General features: G+C 30.3%; 1 protein-coding gene across 1 annotated transcript in view; it reads right to left on the bottom strand.

Moving 5' to 3' along the window:
• Positions 1-7923: 7923 nt before the first annotated feature.
• LOC148269033 (ATPase, F0 complex, subunit A protein) overlaps positions 7924-8779 on the bottom strand; it is a 2337-nt gene continuing 1481 nt past the window's right edge. The window contains exon 2 of the mRNA XM_088212296.1: positions 7924-8779. This exon is cut by the window's right edge and continues 870 nt beyond it. The gene's annotated coding sequence lies outside the window, so the exon portion shown is untranslated.

The following is an 8779-nucleotide window of genomic DNA, read 5'->3' as shown; positions in this document are numbered from 1 at the left end:
GAAGCTTCCTCCTAAGTTCATTTTCTTCTCAAAAAAAAAATATGTATGTGCCTATATATATATAGAGCTTCATTTGGTTGGTCTTCTACTTTGCATAATCATAACTCCATTAATAAATTCTCATTTCTCTCAATAAAATTTGCTAGTGGATTCAAGGAAAATATTAAGAACCAAAATCTTATTGCTATTAATGAGAGAAATAAAAAAAGTTTAAAAAACAAAACAAGAATAAAACAGTGAACATGAAAAGCTTACCATAAACAATGGTGATAACATTAAGCAATATTATGCTCCTTACTTTCGACGAAGCAAAAACAATATCCTTTTACAAGGAGAACGCTTGCCAAACAAAGACTTACAACTCAATCTTTGTTTCCAGTGAGATGGTATCCTAGAAGAAAAGGATGAAGAGACGAAATCAACGTCGATTTTATCACTAGTACCAAGTTTTGAGCTAAGAGCATTAAATTTTTTGGAACTTGTATGAGTATTTGGAATGTAAAAAGAAGAAGAAGAAGAAGACGATGACGATGAAGAGGGAGAATCATGGGAAGAAAAGGTTGTAAAACTAAGTCGCTTAGGAAATGAAGAGACCTTAATCATTGCGCCATTGGTGAGAACAACAGTTGGGCTCCAAATCCAAAACGATCTATACGGAGATGGAGCAGCCATGACTACTAACAAAGAGCGAGAACAGAGCTCTCTTTCTCCTTCGAGTTAAACTAACCACTCTTTTTCTGTGATAGACATAGCAGGTACAACCAATTCGATTGACGCATAAAATTAACTACCAAATAGGAATAGAACACCTCGGCTGATAGTCCGAGTTCTACTTCTATGATGATGACGTGGCAAATTTCAGTTGGAGAATGATGTGAGTGAACGTGTAGATACATGCACAGTGGAAATGGGACGGAGAGGAATGCCAGGGAGGACAGGTGACGAAGACCGGCGGGCAGTGTATCATCTCCCAAGAACTGGTGGCATCATAATGCCGCGCATGTCAATATCTGTTTTTTTTTTTTCTTTCTGTAGATAATCTCTCTAATTTAGTTGTGCCCCTTTTTTTATTGTTTTTTATTACAGGAGTACTATATTTTTGAATAAATTATAAGATAAGGTTTTAATTATGTTCTAAAATTTTAATGATAATTATATTTTATTCTTAAATATTTTTTCCATTATAAAATAATTTTGAATTGTTAAATTTATTGGGGATAACTAATTCTATTAAGAATTTCATGAAAAAATAAAATTGACTGAAAGAATTATTTGAAAATTTAAAAAAAATGTTGAGTCTTCCAAATTTTCTAATCTTTCTTATGTAAATTAAGGCAATTATAAAATTAATTCTCAAAATTTAATTAATATTTTCAAGCCAATCAATGATGTAAATTAATATCAATGCAAATAAATAAACAACCAAAAATAAAATAACATAAGATTAACGTGAAAAATCCTCCAGTATAGAAAAAAAAAATTACGAATCGAACTCCAAGTCAAATTCACTATCAGAATAAATAAGTATAAGATATTCTTAACTAATTTACATTTTAGATCACCAATAATAAAAAAAATACATTAAAATTTTTCCCAAATAAACTCAATTTCTTAGTAAATTATCACACTAAAAATCTATAAGATAAATCTCTAAAATTGTTCCAAAATAATACACTGTAATAGAGCAAAACAAAAAATTATCACACTTTTGAGAGAGAGGAGAAACAATATGTCTTCTCTGACGACAACAAACTTATGGTTTTTCTTTTTCTTAGTTTTATGCGCATTTTGAGAGGAAAAACTGAGTTGAAAAATATGCTTTCGTTATACCATTTAATTGTGTGTATATGTGCACGTATAAGAGAGAGAGAGAGAGAGAGAGAGAGAGAGAGAGAGAGAGAGAGAGAGAGAACTTATTCCCATAGACTTTGTAACACTTTTTTTTAATTAATATTTACCCACATGGGCTGGAAAAAAAAATCAACAGAAAGAGCTTCCAATTTAACATATTCAACTTCTCACTACCATTAAAAGAAGCCTTCTTTTTTAAATGCATAAACTCATGCTCTCTACTCTCTTATACTTTTTTTTTCATATTTTTACACGCTCAAAGAGAAGCTTTGTACTCATTCTATCCAAATCACTTATATCCTTTCTTAATTTCAACATAAACAAACTTCGAATAAACCAAAATCAAGCACCAAGGCAAATACACAATTAATGAAATCAAACAAAGAAAAAAAACTAGAAACAAAATTGAAAGCTCCATTATACAATAGAGTCTTGTATGGCAAAAAAAAAAAAAAAAAATTCCAAATTCATATTAAAGTGAAGGAAGTTATTCCAAATCCATATTAGAGTGAAGAAAATTATTCTAAATCCACAACGCCAAGATACTCAGTGACTTTAAAGAGTTAATTGATATGTTTTTAACTCACTTCATTAAAAAGAGAAAGCTCAATGAGCCCTCTAACAGTCTCATTAGGGTCAAATAGAATAAAGATAAGGGTTTGTGAGATTATATCACTAGGTTTTTATTTAGGTTGTTCATAATAAACAAGTTTGGTAAATGAGTGAAATATAAATTTTAAACCTATAAGGACTAACTTTAGTGAACTTCAAACTCCTTAAGAATTAATGATGGTCTCATTAACTCTTAGATATTAACCTTAATTGATGAAGTCATAACTGTTACGAATTAATGGAATTAATATATAATTCACAAACATACATAATTTTCAATATCAATATGTATAGCAATATATGCAATTACATTAATAAATATAGAACTGTCTGAAAATATTCACATCATAAATACCTTTTATAGAAACTTAAGTTTTTTGAAGAAACGAATTAACAAAAATAAAATCCTCCTCCTTTTTTACAAGAATCAAAATTGGAGAACTTTTTGAGAGAGAAAGAGAGTGAGTTTTTTTTGTAACTTTTTTTTCTTCTCTAGAGATTAATAAGTTGTAACTTTCCTTCATTTTATATGTGGTAATTAACCCTCAATTTTTAAATTTTAAAGTGGTAACTTCCTTTAACTACATATTTGAATTTAAGGGTAACTCAAAACTGGGTCGGGTCCCATCATGAGTAACCCATCCAATTAAATTTAACAATAACTTTTTAAGATTTAACCCCATGAGATCTCGTGCATCTTGAAGATTAATCCTAGGGGATTTGAGATACCTTGAGGATTGATCTTAGAGTGACCTCAAAACTATTAAGAATAGACCCAAAGTGAAGATTACCCTATGATTACTTTATTTCTCTTGGAATTGACATCAAAATGCCTCAAATATCTTGAAAATTGACCCTAATAGGACTTAATCTTAAACACTAATCCATAGGAATGCCATCTTCGTGACTGATTCTAGCATGACCTTATAAGTCCTAGGACTTCATATGTTTGGCAATTAATCTTTTGCTTAATCTCATAACTTTCAGAGCCTAACCTTGAGGAACTTTAGACATATTGGTGGTTGACCTAAGATGATCTCATAACTCGTTGAAACTTACTCTAAGGGGCCACACAACCTTACTCTAAGAAGAGAAATAAAGAACAAAGTGACTGAAACTCATACAAGGGTATTGCCTAAACTTTGATAATTTATATTATGAGTCATATATCTCTTTTAACTTATTAGAACAAAATTGAGAATCAATAAAATGATCTATCAGTATTAAATGTGCATTATATCTCACTCTTTAATATATTTCTTTGTTTAATCTTATTTATTTACTTTTGTAAGTTATTTACATCGTGAAAATTAATAATCTACAAACAATGAGTTTGAGACTTGTTTGTAGTTTGTTTGCACATAAATATATGTACACCTATAATCTAAGAGGTCTAGTTTTGATCATTTAATTAAAATTTAAAATGGCTTTATATTATCACTATTTCTATATGTTTTTGTTGAGTTAATCATGTTGAAGTTGATGGTGGGCTTATAAGGGTTTTGAATAGAACTAAACTCTAAGATAGAGGAAGTTCAATCCATTTATATTTATCTTCGAAAAGCCTTTACATGTTGGAGAGAACATATTATTTTGAGCTTTGTTTTTGGCATGAGAATATCTTGTGGATACTAATATGCAATTTAGTGACATATGAGTGCTATAATGTATAAATGGTTGTAAGCTTGTAGCATACAATATTATGAACATGACTACCTTATATAGTGATGGTGTGAGTCAGTGGGTGTGATCTCCTTTAGTTTTGGCATGATCTTTATTTTTCTAGGATGATATCTTAACCATTCATATGTAGTGTGCTATTGATAAAGTTTCTCATATATAAATATGTATTTCGTTCAATTTTGAGTATACGAATATATTTTTTTGAATTAGATTTTCAAATAGATTTCATAACAAAAACGTGAATTAAGAGAGAAAATTTTATTTTTAGTATTTGTATTTGTAAAAAATATACAATATTTTATTTGTATAAAAACAACTAAGTTTTAATAAAAAATACATAAATATTTCTTTTTTTGATATCTTGATAAAAAGTACTTTCTTTTTATTTTTCTATTCATATATAAAATATATAAATCTAGTATAGTCTATACAAATTAGAGTATCTAAATTGTTCTATGCATATTATAATAACAAAATATTCAAAACTATAAAATTTCTAGATATTAAAATTTTATACTTTATAATAGATGAAGAACCTTTTGAGTGTTGTCGTGCTTAGTGGATTAATAGAGCTTTTCATTTTGTATATGACAATTTTGCAAATTGGGCTATTGAGAATGATTTGGAATAACTTTTTAAAGTTTAACAAGGTCTTAGCTACAGATTCGAATTGGCCCTTATTTCTTTGTCGCATTGCTTTTAATTATATTTGAATTCTTTATTTATTAAATAACTTCTACGTTTTACAAAAAAGAAAAAGTAAAAAAATTAAACAATCCATTTTTACCGATATCTCTTATCTCTCTACAAATTTTCATTCAAACAAAATAAAATTTGAACATTTCGGAGACGGTGACTATTAAGATCGGATAGTCCCACAGCATCCTCTCAAAGCAACATGAGAGTAATATAAATAAATATTTATGTACGACAAACTGCAAGAGAAGCAAAAACAAAAATACCGCCAAAAGGAAAATTCAAGAAAAATCAACGTAAGATTAAAAAGTGTGAAGTCCAAAGATTCAGAGGAGAAATAAGAAAATATAAAAAGGTTCTAGGAATCAAGGGTCAGGATCATGTGACTATTCCCATAAGATATGGAATCCTCCATCTAAAAAAGAAATGTTTATGCCTTGTTTTCTCCTTCTCAAATTATAAAAAGACATGAGCTACAAGTAGCCAAGTCCAAGGCATATACTAGCTTTTCAATTCTTATGTCAAGAAATCTACTTCCCCTTACACTACCATATAATCCAAGTTGAGAGATCCTGCTTGCCCTCTTATATGATCTCTTTTAATTTACTACATACAACTTAACACTTAAAGACACAGAACTAATACTGCATGCAATGCCAGTCTCTAGTGAAGTGAAAGCAATATGTGGAAGGAGACACTTAGCAGCTAGATCAACTGCACTTTTCTTCTTCTGGGTCATCTTAATTTTTTCTCAGTTGGGTGGTTTGTTTTTCGCTCTTCATGGCCAAGAAACTGGTAAGACTCCTCCAAGAAAAACTTAGTTTTTCAAGATGGTGTCGTTCCATGCCCCTGTAACCTCAGTCCATTGGATATATAGTGAAGAAGATCCAAACAAGTTATATGGAGACGACAAGAGGGTAATTCACGCGGGTCCAAATATTCTTCACAACTAGGCACGTAAGTTCTCTCGTGAAGTTGATATTCAACAAACTGTGTATGTTAATTAAGGCTAGCATTTAAAAATGTTTGTAATGTGTTCAATATCTTATTTTCTTTCTTCAGCTTCTTACCAGCTTTTTATTATTTCCTTCTTTGTTGTTCAAACTGAATGGTTTCATTTTTGTAATTTTCTAATTGTTCCAAAGTCTTAGAAGTTGAATTAATCAAATTCCATTTTTCTCGTTCTATCTCAGAGTATCCATTCACTCGAAACTGTTCCGCCTCCATTTCCACTTTGCGTAAGCGAGCCCGGGCTTTTTCTAACTGTTCAATGGCCCCATCCCGTAGTTCTTCTGAATTTCGAATAGTATTCAAGATCCTCTGTTTTCGATTATCTAATAAATCACTTAATGAAAGTAGATTATCTTTACATTCATTTCAAAAAATTTCATGACCCCTTCCCGAACCAAACATGAATCTTTCGATTCATTTGGCTCTCACGCTCAATTACTTCAAAATTTCTTATGGGAGTTTCATTCCCATGTCTTTTTTTTTTTTTTTTATGTAATGAGCCTATCCTCTCCCTCTCTTCTCTATTCATATTCAAAAAAAAATATCGAATATGATCACTAATCCAAGACCGGAATATTCGGAGGATTCTTCTGACCAACCAAAAATAGATAATTGTCAGCAAAGTTGTTTTTTTTCTTCAAATCCAAAGAATTCTTCTTACTTTATACTTAGGTCATCAATTCAGCATTCGAAAAAAAAATTTCGAAAGGGTGTTTGAAATACCCATTTTTCCATTTCCAATAAAAAAAGGGGGCTCAAATCATTTTATCGACATGAGTGTTTTATATCGAAAAAAAAATTCTAACTATTCGTTTTGAAATTTTTTCTGTATTAACTATAGTAGTAGAAAGAGTACCATGCTGCATCTGGACTTCAAATGGTTTAGCTTTAACCATGTTAATGATCCCAGATTTTTTATTTTTGGTTGATAGAAAATCAAAGTAAAGTAGATTTACCAATGAATCACGAAATGCTATGGTTCTTAAATATGATTTTTTTGAATTTATTCAGAAGTAATTCGCGGGATCGTGCACCCTTTTCTTTCCTAGTTCTAGCGAATGCAACTGGTTGGATCCAGCCTATTCTTGAAATAAACAACTCGCACACACTCCCTTTCCAAAAAAGATCAAGACACCAAGGACTACACTTAGATTTATTGGATTTGTTGCTAAAATATCGGTATTAAACCCGAAACTCCCGGCGGATGGCCAGTGACCCAAGAAAACGAAAGAATCGGTTACATTTTTCATATAATCTCCTCTTATAGTCTTATAGATAGACTAAAAAAAAAGAACAGAGTTCTTCTTTTTTTGTATTGTATCACTTATTTATTCTATTTCTATTGTATATATAAATATATTCTTTCTATTTTATAAATATAAATTAATTATTTAAATTGAATATTAATTTCATAATTTAATTCAATTGACCTATTTCTAGTACCTCTTTCTAAACAGAGTCAAAAATCTATTCTATAATGATGTGATGATACTTATTAGAATTTAGTTAGAATTTAGAATTTAGTTAGAATTTGGGACAAAGTGTCATGTCAATTTCAAAATACCTTCTTTCTGTTTTGCAACACTCCTTAAAACAAATAAAAGGGTTTCCGTTGGACTAAAAATAAGAGGGGGAAGGAAGAAAGCGAGTCGGTGTGCTAATTCCTCATCCTCAAATTAGTCCTTCCCATGGATTATGGTCCCAACGAATAAATAATTGTAGGAGTGAAATCTTGATATAATTCGAAAAAGCAAGGAGCAAGTCCCAGTCCATAAAATAAGAAAAAAAAATACGTAAATTTCAGATTTATAGGATTAAACAAAAGGATTCGCAAATAAAAGCGCTAATGCTACAACCAGCCCATAAATTGTTAAAGCTTCCATAAAAGCTAGACTTAACAATAAAGTACCTCGTATTTTTCCTTCCGCCTCAGGTTGTCTCGCGATACCTTCGACAGCTTGGCCCACAGCAGTACCTTGACCAACTCCAGGTCCAATAGAAGCAAGACCAACGGCCAACCCAGCAGCAATAACAGAAGCAGCAGAAATTAGTGGATTCATGATAAGTTCCTCGCACCAAAATAAAGAAATGGTTAATGATACAATCATCCAATGAATTATGACTTCATTATTTCATGGCTAATATTTATCTAGCCAAAGTAACTAAGAACTCCGAATTGAATAATAATATTATTGAACCGTCAGAACTATTTCGATATCTCGTTTTTAGTTCCTATCCACGAGATTTTTGTGAATCCATATATATAATATATATAATATATATGACTTTTTACATTTCTTTTCTGTGAACCATTCTTTTAATCCCTCGTTCTTTGTCTTTATTTCATCCCTTTATTCATTTAATTCACAGTCAAAGATTAAAGAAAGGGAAGAACTTCTACTGGAATCCCTATCTAAATTCACAACAGTAGGGCGGATTAGATATACCTTTAGTTCATATAGAACTAGTCAATATCTAATATCACATATACATGTGTTTCTTCCATAACCTAAACCAACTATTCATATTTGAATCTTAGATGAAATCGGATTCTAGAATTTTTATTTTTCTTCGAAACATCTACAAGAATTGGCTTATAACCATTAGATTCCAGATACCTAATTCTACCCCCTCTCTCTCCTACCCAACTCTCCGTTTTTTATGAATCTCGTTTTTTTTGTAAATTCTTCTTTTCCTTTTATTTATCATTATCCCACATAGATACAATCTAAATGAACGAATTCATTAGGTCAAATCATTGCATAGAAATAAATATCAGTATCAGTATTTGATTGAGCAAAATTCGTGCAATTTAATTTATTATTTATAAAAATTTCATTTTGGTCAATCGTCGAATTGAATGAAAAATCGACTAAAATTCGGAATCGTTCTAAAAAAACATCTTTTTTTAATCATTTTTAATCAC

The sequence above is a fragment of the Carica papaya genome, chromosome 2 (assembly GCF_054855325.1).
Source record: "Carica papaya isolate Zhongbai chromosome 2, ASM5485532v1, whole genome shotgun sequence".
NCBI lineage: Eukaryota > Viridiplantae > Streptophyta > Magnoliopsida > Brassicales > Caricaceae > Carica > Carica papaya.
This window is presented reverse-complemented; position numbering and strand designations above follow the sequence as displayed.